Source organism: Chiloscyllium plagiosum, unplaced genomic scaffold (genome assembly GCF_037043375.1).
Source record: "Chiloscyllium plagiosum isolate Xiang-an unplaced genomic scaffold, Cpla_swu_hap1 HiC_scaffold_40, whole genome shotgun sequence".
Classification (NCBI taxonomy): Eukaryota; Metazoa; Chordata; class Chondrichthyes; order Orectolobiformes; family Hemiscylliidae; genus Chiloscyllium; species Chiloscyllium plagiosum.
Genome location: NW_028270178.1, coordinates 21,674,589 through 21,688,130, shown reverse-complemented (window position 1 = coordinate 21,688,130; position 13,542 = coordinate 21,674,589). Strand labels below are relative to the sequence as shown.

The 13,542-nt window shown below is 44.2% G+C and overlaps 1 pseudogene; it reads right to left on the bottom strand.

Annotated features, from left to right (window-relative positions):
- LOC148138399 (uncharacterized) overlaps positions 1-8,309 on the bottom strand; it is a 52,444-nt pseudogene extending 44,135 nt beyond the window's left edge.
- Between the last annotated feature and the right edge of the window lie 5,233 nt (positions 8,310-13,542).

Sequence of the window (13,542 nt, the reverse complement as noted above, 5' to 3'; positions counted from 1 at the left end):
TTGATTTCACAACCAACCCAAAATCATTGGGCATTTCAACTGATAATTGTGCCGTTTTCATTGTCTGCTCTTGCACATGAGTACTTGTTACATCAGGAAGTAAACGTTTGAACTCCATCAACATAATTGTCTTTCCTCGAGCGTCATAGGTTTGATGATTTTTTTTTCTGTTAACCACCAATCAAAATTAACTTGTTTGATGATTTCAACATGTAAGTTTGACCAGGCCCCTTCATTATTTTCCTGAAATGCTGTCTGTAGGATTCTAGCACATTCTCATATGCACTTAAAATGGCTTTACGCTCCAGATCCATCTTATGGTATGATATAAATACCTCACTAGATCTACCTTAGAGTTTTATTTTGACTAATAAGAGTCACATGGTCACTGGCCACTTTAATTGTTTAGCCACATTATGAAATGAGATGAGAAACAGCTTCTGCATCCTTCTCCTCAAATTGAGGCAATACTTGAATATATTTAATCAGATCCAAGATAGCCTTGCAAAACCAAACCAAACCAAACCTTGAACTGGGAGAATTAACCGCTCCCCTTTCATATACAAGTGTTAAAAAGAAAAGCTTAAAAGCCCCCTCACGTATATATTTCCAGACATATCGGAACTTCTATCTTTATGAGACCTTTTGAAAAAAGACCCAAGAATAATGTAACCTTGTTTAATTAGCGGCATTAATTCACGCCATAATCTGACGCAATTTTAAGCTACAAGAAAGATAAAATAACATACTTAGATCAAGTTAATCTTCATTCATCGTGGTCTACAGGGTCCCGTAACCAGGAGTCCCTCATCCACGGACTGACAAAGCCAAAGTTGACGACCCACAGATGCCACCATGAGACCACACGCCAGGCCAACTACAGCAACGTGTCACCGCTCCAGATCGACTACAGCCAAGATTCCATTCTCCAAGCCAACAAAATGATGAGTTCCCACCAACAGTGTTCCGGCCTCCCAGACATCAGGAAGATTAATGAAACAAAATGAAAACAAAACACAAAAAGGAGAGAGCGAAAAGGAATCTCTCCCCCCACCCCCGTCAACGTAAACACTACCTGCACCTTGCCTGCTGGAGTTGGAGTCATATCTGACGGATCCCAACGGTGCAGGCCCTAGCTTCTGCTCAGTTTCCTCATGGCCTGCCCTTCATTGCGTATTTCCCTTTCTTGCTCAGTTAGTTATTTCTTTGAATTGAAGTAACAATGCACTTTTCAGGATTCTTGGGGTTAGAGATACTGATATCTTGAATTATCGTGGGTTCCCAGTAATACTCCATTGAGTGCAATTTATGCACCAGGATCTGCCGTTAGTATTCACTCGTCCTTTCTCAGGAGAGGGAGTTTCAGGACGAGGCAGAAAACGAAGCACACTCTGACAAACATTCACATCCTACCACACGTACAGAAATACAGTTACATAAGTAGACATTACAAACCAACATGCAAAAGGTAACAGAAACATTGTTATATACGCACATGATCATACTCAAACATAGTTACAGAACTGCACAATTAGATGCAGATATTGAGCGACACATAAACACACACACATCCTGCTGGAGATAGAGAAAAATCTTGACACATGGACAGACAGCGAAATGTAGTCTGAACAATACAATCACCTGTTTGAACAGGAGCACCGGCAGGCAGAGACACATGCGGATTCCCACAATAATACCCCGAGACAGGTAGACATGGAGTCACAGAACCATCTTGAGACGCTGACAGTAATGCAAACACTCAGTAGACGCACATGTGCTAGGAATGCAATGATTTACAGTCACACACTCAACTACTTAATGAACATACACACAGACAGAAGCACATCAGATGCACATGAGCAAAACACACACACAGCTTCACGACCGTAAAGCACAGTACTGACCTTGAGGTGCTGGTGTTAGACTGGGGTGGACAAAGTTAAAAATCGCACAACACCAGGTTAAAGTCCAATAGGTTTATTTGGAAGCACTAACTTTCAGAGCGCCGCTCCTTCCAACAGGTGATGAAAGAGTGGCAGTCTCATAGCTCGTAGTTCCAAATAAACCTGTTGGACTTTGACCTGATGTTGGGTGATTTTTAACATAAAGTACAGCAGCAGACACATAGGTAGAAGTAGTCACAGTCACAGAAACATACAAACGCAAGAAGGATAAAACGAGGGACATTCCCACAAAAACAATGAAGCCGCCTACACACAGAGACTGTAACACACCGAAAGAGAAAGAAACACAGACAATCTTCCGCACTGACATTGGGGCGGGGAGGAGGTGGAATGGGGAGTGGCTTGGTGGGAGAGAGAGGAAGAGAGACAACCAAAGTGCCACAGATGAATGAACAAAACGTTACAGAACTATACTTCATATTGTGTCACGGTATTGCTCGTTGTGACCAAGCATGTTGTGTTCTCCAAAATCACTTACTGCAGTAAAATCAGTGACTGAAGGGATGAGGAAGGGACTTGAGTCAATGCACGTAAAAATAAGCTAAACTGAGTCAAAATTCTGATTTAGTCAATGAGAGCACGTGACGAAGAGAGCGAGAGAGAGAGAGAGAGAGGGAGAGAGAGAGAAGGAGATAGACAGAGACATAGGAAGAATTAGACAGCGAGACAATGAGTGAGATAGACAGAGAGACTGAGCGAGTCAGACAAAAAGTGAGAGAAACAGTGTCAGAGAAAGACCGAGAGAGAGAGAGAGAGAGAGAGCACGAGAATAACAGAAGGAGAGACTGACAGCGAGAAACTGGGAGATAGGGAGAGCGATAGAGATAGAGGTAGTGAAATAGAATGACAGACAAAAAGAGGCAGAGAAGGACAGGGAGTGACACAATAGCAGATAGAAAAAGGTAGGGAAAAGTGTTGTGAGTGGACAGAAGTTTGGCTTAAGAAACCCTTTCAAAAATAAATACAACAACAGAAAATTATTTCATATTTCGATGAGAGCATCACCAGCATCTGGAGTCTTTCTCTTGTTGTAATAAAGTGTTTATTGGGAGTTGTACCGAGAGAGACTGACAATCATCATAATACAGTCGGGACTGTTTCTGCCCCTATCTCGCCTCCACTGCAGGGGAAATGCAGAGACCCCTCCTGCCAGTGTTTAGCACTCATCCACAAGGCATTCCGTGAATACCCAATGTTTCAACTACACGCATCAAATCACTTCTCCAGCCTCTTTCCATTCTACACTGCTCCTTTTAGTTACCTCTTGTCTCATTACCAGCTGTACCTTTGTGATATCGTCAATAATTTTAATGTAGAGATGGATAGGCTGTTGTTCAGGTGTGAAAGGGGATGGGTGGAGTGAACCTCCGGGACAGACCTGAATGTTGATTTGATGTTGTAATTGGATTATCCATGATATTCTGGAATGGCAGGAAGACCAGAATCGAAAGGCTGAATGACCTGGTACTGCTCATTTTCTGTTTGTCTCCGTATGTGACAATCCATCAGGCAATCAGGGACAGTAGCATGTTTCTGAGCATATTAAATGGTGACTGAATTCGCTCTCCCCTTCCCAACTCGGTGTCATACTCGGATTTATGTGATTGTGCTGATGGAATCCTCGCATACGTATGCAGTTTCTGCTCTGGAAACACTGTAGACCTCCCTGAGGTATTTTGCTGAGTCATTAAGAGAACAAATTTACGAGACCAGTTCTTGCACCGCACTCCTGAATTTTGCTCTGAACTTGGACAGTGTTATTGCATAAAATAATGTGTTCGTACTGCAGCTGAAATCCTTGAGTACGTATCCAATTTGTTCATAAGCACCAATAGTTGTTCCATTAATGACATAGTATAGGAAACTTGTACCGTACAGTAACCACAGAAGTATGAAGCTGATGGATATGGTGAAGAGGGAAATCACTGACTTCCTTCGGTTCTCCATCTCCACATCTTTGTGACTCTCCCCCTTGCTGTTACACCTCAGTGTCCTGCGGACTCGACTAGCCACGAAAATGTGCCTGACTGTCAGAGTGTTCATCAACAGAATTAACACGAATGGGACGAAAGGTGTTAAAATGTTATCAAGCCAGTTATATCCCTGCCACTTGGGATCAGTAAAAAAACTTGACTTTGTTCGGCAGCCCCACGGAACATTGCCAATTATCCTCTCAGGTTGAAACCGAAAATAGAAGGGAATGTTTACTGAACAAAACAGAATGCTAATTGTAGCTAGAGTCAGAGCCAAGGTTTTCTCTGTCCAACATATTCTCTTAAGTTTCTGGCAGCAAATGACCACAAAACGATCAAAGGAGAAAAGGATAGTGAACCAGACGGAGCAGTCTGTGGTTGCATGAATCAGAACAAATATAGCACTACACACAGGAGTGAGGTCCAGGAAATTTCTTGGGAAGTAATAATTGTTGAGTTGCCACAGTATGACATTCACGAGAATGAACAGTAGATCTGCTGTTGCCATGGCCACCAGGCATCGCGTTGTGCAGTTTGAGAGGCCACACTTTCCACGTGCAAGAACCAAAATCATCACTGAATTAACTGTGATATATAGGAAGTAAATTGAAATTTAGAAGTTGCTGGTAAAACATTCTCTGCATCAGCCCAGATAGCAATGGATATTCTTAGCACCAAAATGCATTAGTTGGAATGGGTCTGAAGTCAAATCTAAACATGACAACTCTGAGTCGGTCTCATTTGAAAATGCTCGCTTCTGGGTTTAACTAAGTGTGTGTGTGTGTGTGTGTGTGTGTGTGTGTGTGTGTGTGTGTGTGTGTGTGTGTGTGTGTGTGTGTGTGTGTGTGTGTGTGTGTGTGTGTGTGTGTGTGTGTGTGTGTGTGTGTGTGTGTGTGTGTGTGTGTGTGTGTGTGTGTGTGTGTGTGTGTGTGTAGAATAGAGAGTTCGTGGAATGCTTTGGAGGGTAGTTGGAGGAGAAAACCTAAAAACTTTAACAACTCTTTGGATGAGTATTCAGGATCACTTTTCAGAACATATTGATCTGAAGAAAGTACGCTGGGCTCAATACTTTAACTATGTTTTCTTCCCGAACATGCCACCAGACCAGCCAGCTTTCTTTGGTAGTATATGATTTTCTTTGAAAAGTTTTATTAAGGCTGTAAATCGTTGTCTTCACCTGTTGTTTAAGATTAAGACTGACTGTCCAAGATTCCAAACTTCGTAGAAGTTGCAGTTCATTCAACTCTTTGACCCTGCACTGCCATTTGACATTGTGGAGGCAGATTCTCAACAGAAATGCTTGCTTTCTGTCCATTCCACTTGGTGCCCTTAAGACCACAAATCGCGCCTGTCTCACAGCCCCGAAAACAAACTCAGAGTTTGAGCGAAAGAGATGGAATGTTGGAGAGAGGAACCACTGTCTCTTTCTCCATCACATGGCCATCAGGGTTTGCATCAACCTGAGGGTCATGACACTGGCGTCGCATCCCAAGTCTCGGGTTTTGCAGACTTTCTGTTTCCTGCCCTCTAACCATACACTGTCCATACTCTTACATTAGCTCTCTTGTCAGGAGATCATTTTCTCGTCAGAAATGTCTGACGTAGCAGTTTACTAATGTATTCTGGAAATGCACAGTCTACGTGCACAATCTACATTAAAGAATGTAGCTGCAAATACAAGTAGGACTGCCCCTCATGCTATAGCAATACAGAATCATACAGAACAAAAACAGATTCTTCTTTGCAAGTCATCCATGACGAACAGATATCCTAAACTGTTTAAAACCCATTTTCCAGCATTTGATTCATATCCAATTCATGTTCACATATAGATGCTGAATTAAATGTTTTAATTGTACCAACCTCTACTACTTCCTCTGTCAGCTCATTCCATAAACCCATCACCTTCTGCATTGAAAAGGTGTCCCCGCGGGTTCCTTTTAAAATCTTTAGCCTGTCACTAAAGCCTATGTGCCAGAAGTTTGGAGACCCCTACAATGGTTGGGGGAGGGTGAAAGTAACATCGGCTTGTCCCCCTCTCCGTGCTTCTCATGAATTTATAAACCTCTGCCATGTCACCTTTCATTCCCTAATTCAACAGGCAAAAAAGCTGCGGCCTATTCAACCTCGCCCTGCAATTCAAACCCTTCAATCCTGCAACAGCTTTTTCAATGTTTTCTGAATGTTTAAAAGTTAACAACATCTTTCGGGCAACGGAGATCAGAATTGAATGCAGCATTCCAGAATGATTTCAGTAATGAACTGTACAGCTGCAACATGACGTCCCAGTTCCTATATCCAATACACCGCGAATGGAGGCAAGCTTGTTCAACATAATATTCACCATTCTGTCTGCCTGCAATTCATCTCTCTCTGTTCAATAAAACTCCCCCTGGCCCGACCATTAAATGTATCAACCATGCCCTGATTTGCCTGACCAAAATGCAACATCCTATATTTATCTAAATTAAAGTATATCTTTATCACTTTATGTCCAATGGCCAGTATATCAAGGTGCTGTTCTCCTCTGATGTAACCTTTTGATGCAAACACTACGTCACTTATTCTTCTGTCACCTGTAAATTCTCTGAAGATCACTGCTATAATGGCTTTCAAATCATTTTATATAAGTGTTGAAAAGGTTGTGGAACCAACACTTGCAGCACACTGCTGTTCGATAAGTTAAAATAATTACTGTTTAAATAGTGGTGTGCATTCACTTCAACATCCCTAAAGTTGTGAAATGTCTCAGCAGAGTGCAAAATTGCCTCTGTTTAGGAAAGGCAGCATCCGAGGAGCAGGAGAATAGTGTTTCAGGTATAAGCCCTTCATCATTCCTGATGAAGAGGTTATCCCTGAAATGTCGATTTCCCTGCTCCTCAGACGCTGCCAGACCAGCTGTGTTTTTCCAGCACCATACTTTCGACTAGATCTCCAGCGTCTGCAGTCCTCACTTTCTCCTCCTCTATTTAGGAATGGAGAGGGACAGAATGCAATACATTACAATACAGTAAGGACAACATGCTTTTGGAATCTCGGGCAGACCCTCGCACTTCTGTCTGGTAAGAAAGAGATGACTGTAGTTGTGCAATCTGACTATCTTGTGCGTCATTCAGTGACAGCGATTGAGGCCGATAATTCTTCAATGGTAACCCCAATCAGTGCAAGTACTGGATATGCTATTACCATCACGCTGAATTGCCAAATAGGTATCCAACCAATTGATAGAACTTACCCAAAACACGACAGTGCACATTTAAATTAAAATAATATCTACAGTTTGAAACGTGCAGTGCTGCAATTTGTTCAGAAGGGTGATATTCAATGATTCCTTGGGGGAAAAAAAGATCCAAATGTGATCAATAGATTTGGGAGCTCAGATGAACAGATTCACAGTTACGTAAAACAGCATTAAGAGGGCAACAAAGCCATAGAATTGCCTCCTTAGGACCGGCGTTCATTTCCACAAGGGAATTGGAATACAAAGAGTTAATATTCATCGATGATTTTTTTACCGGGTCGGGTTTTGGTAAATATATAACAACAACATGTGTTGATGCACTGGACAACATGGAATTATATGATGGAGAATGATGACTGAACTGAGAACGATTTGTTTCAGCATTAAGGGCACATAGCATTATCTCAACCCCCTCTGTTACTATGACGAATAACTTCAGAGACACAGAGCAGCACATTGGTTAATTACTCAAGAACCAGAACGAAACTCACCCTAAATATTATAGCCGCCCCCCAGAACCCTGAGGGGACATCATCCGTGCTCATGACCCCACCCCCATCCCAGCTACCACTCCAGTTACAGGCTCCGCCCCACTTCCAGCTCCACTCTGACACCAGGCCCAGCTACCAGCCTTGCCGATTTTTCGCCGTACCCCCCCAGACTTTCCTCTCACTGAGGACGAACGATCAGTCCTCAGCAAAGGCCTTACCTTTATCCCCCTCCATCCATGCATCAATGAATTCAATACGCATTGTGACGTCGAACACTTCTTCCACTGCATCCAACTCCGAGTTTACTTTTACAATAAGGACGCCCGCCCACCTACCAAGGTCCCCTTCATTCACGTCCAACACACTCCATCCACCTGGACACCCCACACTGGCGTACTACCCGCCCTCTTTCTCTTCATTTCTAACTGCCGCTGATACATTAACTGCCTCAAAGTGTCTACCCCACTCCGACCTCTCACCCTCACAATGCACAGCTCTCCACTCCCGCTGCTCCAATCCCAAACTCACCACCAAACCAGCGGATAAACGGGGTGCAGTGGTAGTTTGACGCACTGACCTCTACGCCGCTGAAGCCAGATGTCAACTTGAAGGCACTTCCTCCTACCGCCCACTCGACCATGACCCCACTCCATCACCAACCATAATTTCCCAGACCATACAGAACCTCATCACCTCAGGAGATTTCCCACCCACAGATTCCAACCTTGTCGTCCTGGAACCCCACACCACCCGATTCTAGTTCCTTCACAAGATCCATAAGCCTGACCACCACAGCCGACCCATTGTCTCAGCATACTCCTGCCCCATCGAACTCAGTTCCACCTACCTCGATACTATCCTATCCCCCCCTTGTCCAGGAACTCCCCATATACATTCGCGACATCACCCACGCCCTCCACCTCCTCCAAGACTTCCGTTTCCCCGACCCCCAACGCCTCATCTTCACCATGGATATCCAATCCCTCTATACCTCCATCCGCCATGACCAGGGCCTCCACGCCTTCCGTTTCTTCCTGTCCCGTCCGCCCAACAGTAACCTTCCACTGACACTCTCATTTGTTTGGCTGTACTGATCCTCATGCTTAACAATTTCTCCTTCGAATCCTCCCACTTCCTCCAGAACAAAGGGGCAGCCATGGGCACTCGTATGGGCCCGAACCATGCCTGTCTCTTTGTCGGCTATGTAGAACAGTCCATCTTCCGTAGTTACACTGGCACCACTCCCCACCTCTTCCTCCGCTACATTGATGACTGCATCAGCGCCACCTCGTGCTCCCACGAGGAAGTTGAGCAGTTCATCAATTTCACCAACACATTCCACCCTGACCTTAAATTCACTTGGACCATCTCTGACACCTCCCTCCCCTTCCTGGACCTCTCCATATCCACTAATGACGACCAGCTTGACACTGACATTTCTTACAAGGACACGGACTGCCACAGCTACGTGGATTACACCTCTTCCCACCCAACCTCCTGCAAAAAATGCCATCCCATATTCCCAATTCTTCCACCTCTGCCGTATCTGCTCCCAGGAGGACCAGTTCCATCACAGAACACACCAGATGGCCTCCTTCTTTGGAGACCACAATTTCCCATCCCACGTGGTTGAAGACGCCCTCCAACGCATCTCATCCACATCCCGCACCTCCACCCTCAAACCCCACACCTCCAACCAAAACAAGGACAGAACCCCCCGATCCTCACTTTCTACCCTATCAACCTTCACATAAATTGCATCATCCGCCAACATCTCCGCCACCTCCAAAGATATATTTCCCTCCCCACCCCTATCCGCTTTCTGCAAAGACCGTTCCCTCCGTGACCATCTGGTCAGGTCCACGCTGCCCCACAACCCTCCCTCCCGTCCAGGCACCTTCCCCTGCCACCGCAGGAATTGCAAAATCTGCGCCCACACCTCCCTCACCTCCACCAAAGGCCCCAAAGGAGCCTTCCACATCCATTAAAGCTTCATCTGCACATCCACCATTGTCATTTATTGTATCCGTTGGTCCAAATGCGGTCTCCTCTACATTGGGGAGACTGGACTCCTCCATTCAGAACGCTTTATGGATCGTCTCCGGGACACCTGCTTCAATCAACCCCACCGCCCTGTGGCCCAATACAGGTATTTCAATTCTCCCTCTCACTCTTCCGAGGACATGCAGGTCCTGGGCCTCCTCCACCGCCGCTCCCTCACCACCCCACGTCTTGAGGAAAAACGCCTCATCTTCTGCTCGGAACACTTCAACCCCAGGGCATCAATGTGGACTTCACCAGTTTCCTCATTTCTCCTCCCCAGTTCCGATCTTCCATGTCAGCACTGTCCTCATTACCTGCCCCACCTGCCAATCTCCCTTCCCACCTATCCGGTCCACCCTGCCCTCTGACCTATCACCTCCATCCCCATCCCACTCACCTATTGTACTCTTCCCTACCTTCTTGCCAGCAGCTCCCCACCCCCACACTTATCTCTCCACCTTGCAGGCCCCCGCCTCCATTCCTGATGAAGGGCTTTTGCCTGACACGTCGATTTCCCTGCTCCTCGGATGCTGCCTGAACTGCTGTGCACTTCCAACACCACTCTAATCTAAACTCTGGTTTCCAGCATCTGCAGTCCTCACTTCCGCCTCAATGAAATAGCATTTAATTAATAACATATCCACAGTTTATAACGCACTATTCCAAAGTGATGATTTAATTCTATTGAAATTCTCTGAAGTCTCTGACGAAGATGGAGATTTCTAGGAAGACATGAATTATCCAGTGGGGAAATTCAATTGTCAAGCAATTCTTACAGAGTCTGCGATGCTGGGGATTCCGCAGGGAGCCTGTGATCTGAATCTAAATAAGCGATTGTTTTGCCCCGTGTGATGGTGGATACATCATGCACATGCATCATTGTCAACCGGAGAGTGAAACCGCAGAATAACCTCAGACAGGTTCACACAAATTCAGTGGTGCAAGACACTTACCAGGAATTGTTACAATCGGAATGATCACGTAACATATTTTCCGTGCCTGATAAATTGATTGATACATTTTCTGCACGAATCCCTTTGTGCAGGTTATCTCTCTGTACTAAATGCTGAGGCAAAAGTTTCTCACCTCCTTTTATTTATACCTGATGGTATCGCCTGGGGGACAGTCACGTTACTACATTATTTAACTGCATTATTTAAGAATTTGAGCAAACAAGTGACGACAGTGAATTAATTCCAAGGGTGACAGAACATTTTTCAACCTGCGGTTTACTGGATGATACAAATCTCCACCAGTCAGTATCAAATATTGAAAAATACATCCATGATACCCAAACACTAACCATGTCACTTTGAAATGCCCTTTGATTTAAATGTCGTCCTTCCCTTGAATTTGACAATTTCGGTAATCAAATTCCGGTTGTTAAATGTGTCTCTGAGAACTGTTCTCTTCAACACTGGGACGTGGCTGCCCCGGTTAACAGCCACTATTCCATAAAGAGATGATAGTTGCTTAATGGAGATGATACATTGCAGATGTCAACAAATCTAACATCGCAACATAATTCTTCCAAGTGCACAGTTTCATCTCAATCCACTAAAACCTCACAAATGAAAACAAAACTTTAAACAAGTCAAATAAGTCATTGCAAGATATCCTTAATGGTTATGTAAGCTTCAATCAGTACAGGTTCTAATACAGATTGAAACTGTCTTGGAGATGTTTCAGACCTCTGAGACACGCACACCCACAAGCTTTTACCGCAGCAGATCGGAGTTATTGTTTCTCGGTTTCCTGCAGTGTACTGGACATGTTCATCGAAATTACCTAAAACTGACCGACGAAGTGTTGTAATCATGTGAAGGGACATGGAGAGGTGAGGCCTGGGAAGGATTTGCAATGACAAGGATGCACACGTTTCAGAAACTAGCATTGTTTAAGTTGGTGTCAAATTTGTCAATGCGCCCAAGTAGTGTGAGGGAAACGGGACTTAGTATGAGGACTGATAATGAACAGAAAACAGAGAATTCGAATAAACATAATTTTTTCAGGCCATCAGGCCGGAGTTAGTGGGTGCCACAAAGAAACAAAAGTAGTTATCATCTATATCAATGACCGAAATGATGTAATCTTGTGTTTCGCTGTCTGTGAACCCACTATTTGGTGAGATGGTAAAATACAAGGACTCAGAAACCCTGAAAGGGGGAGTGCAGGTTCAGTAAGTGAGTGAGAACGAACTAGTATGTGTAAAAGTAAGCTAGAGAAATGTGAAACATTGCTCTTTCATTTAAATCTTGAAAGGAGTTCAGACTATTCCTAGATTTATAGATGATGATCCTAGTCCTACTTGAAAAAAAATCCAACAAAAAGCCTTGTGCAGTCATGCCATCAATTTCCATTTCTCCTGTGAAAACTTTACTCTTCTCAGACCTTTCAAAATTCAGGATTAGAACGCTGCATTTGTATCATTTTACGCCTCATCATTGAAACATTGTTTCATTCTTGGGAATTTGTGCTGCACTCAAATGGATATGGACTTACAAGCCTCCACTCTTTCTTGTCGTTCCCTGTTGATGCAGTTAATGTCGATCTGCATTAACATCAAATGTCGTCACAGAACAGTTACTGGACATTGTTGAAGTGGGATGGGATAGGATGGGGACAGGGGCGGGAGCGGGATGTGTGCAAAGTGAAGATCCAATGATCCTGGCCCACATTTCCACCAACAATATTTGTTCATGAAATAACCCTGCAGAGGCTGGAAATCCATTAGCAATCATGCTTTATTTACAAATGCGTAACCTTTAACAATGGCTTCTCAAGGAGTCAGGCACTCAGCATCTCCATATCCCTTACATTCACCGTGCTGTGTTAGCGAGGTCTCTTTGATTAGATCAGATTAATAGCCCCAATCAGAGAACTCATATCCTATGAGATCCAGCTGACTGATCTCACGACAATCACTGCAGGCAGAAATAGTGATGAGTTCTGGAAAGTAGAACTGACGTAGTCAGACAAAACATCAAGAGGCTGTACTCGGCTCAGTCCGAGCGCTCATTACGTCGATGAACGTGCGAATGGAAATATGTTTTAGCAGGAGGATGGTCTTTGGATGTCTCGACTTTTTCTGTAGTTTCTGGAGCCGGTGTAATCTGAATACATTGGAAAGGTGAGTGTCATTTTAACGGAATGGAAATTGCTACCCATATCGAGAAACACCATACTGTTGTTGCAGAATTTTTATCAAATCACTCAGAGGTTTGGGAACCTGTGATCAAACTCGGTTCGGAGGAAAACGAAGCTGGCCACGTGAAGTTGTAAATGTGTGAGTGAAAGAGAAAAGCAGAAGAAACACGTTCTGGATCCACAATGATGCTGTGCTTCACAATCCGAGTCCTCAGGAGCAAGCACCTCCCTCACATACCTCACAGATTCAGGAGTAGGGTTCATTCTGAAGCGCTACTTTGTGATGTTCGGGAGACCGTCAATAACGTGTGCATTAAGTAATACAGTTACTGCCGAAACCTGAATTTTTTTTCTGATAATACGTGAGGCATTTGGATGGACCGGAATGGAAGAATCCATCAATACTTTGAACTGTCTAAAATATATCAAGCACTTACAGTCACAATGCACAAGCAGAAGAATTAATTTATGACATCTCGCCGTATTGAATTGACACAACAGCACAAAATGTAAGCGGGCAGCAATTGACTATACTTACTTCACAAACCGTGGTCGCACTTCTACCACAGAAAGCCGTCAACCGGGACATGATTTCTCCATAATGGGATCACAATGCATGAAGTTGCATTAAATATACACAAAATTGGAAGATATAAACCGGGCAATTACACACTCAGGTCTCA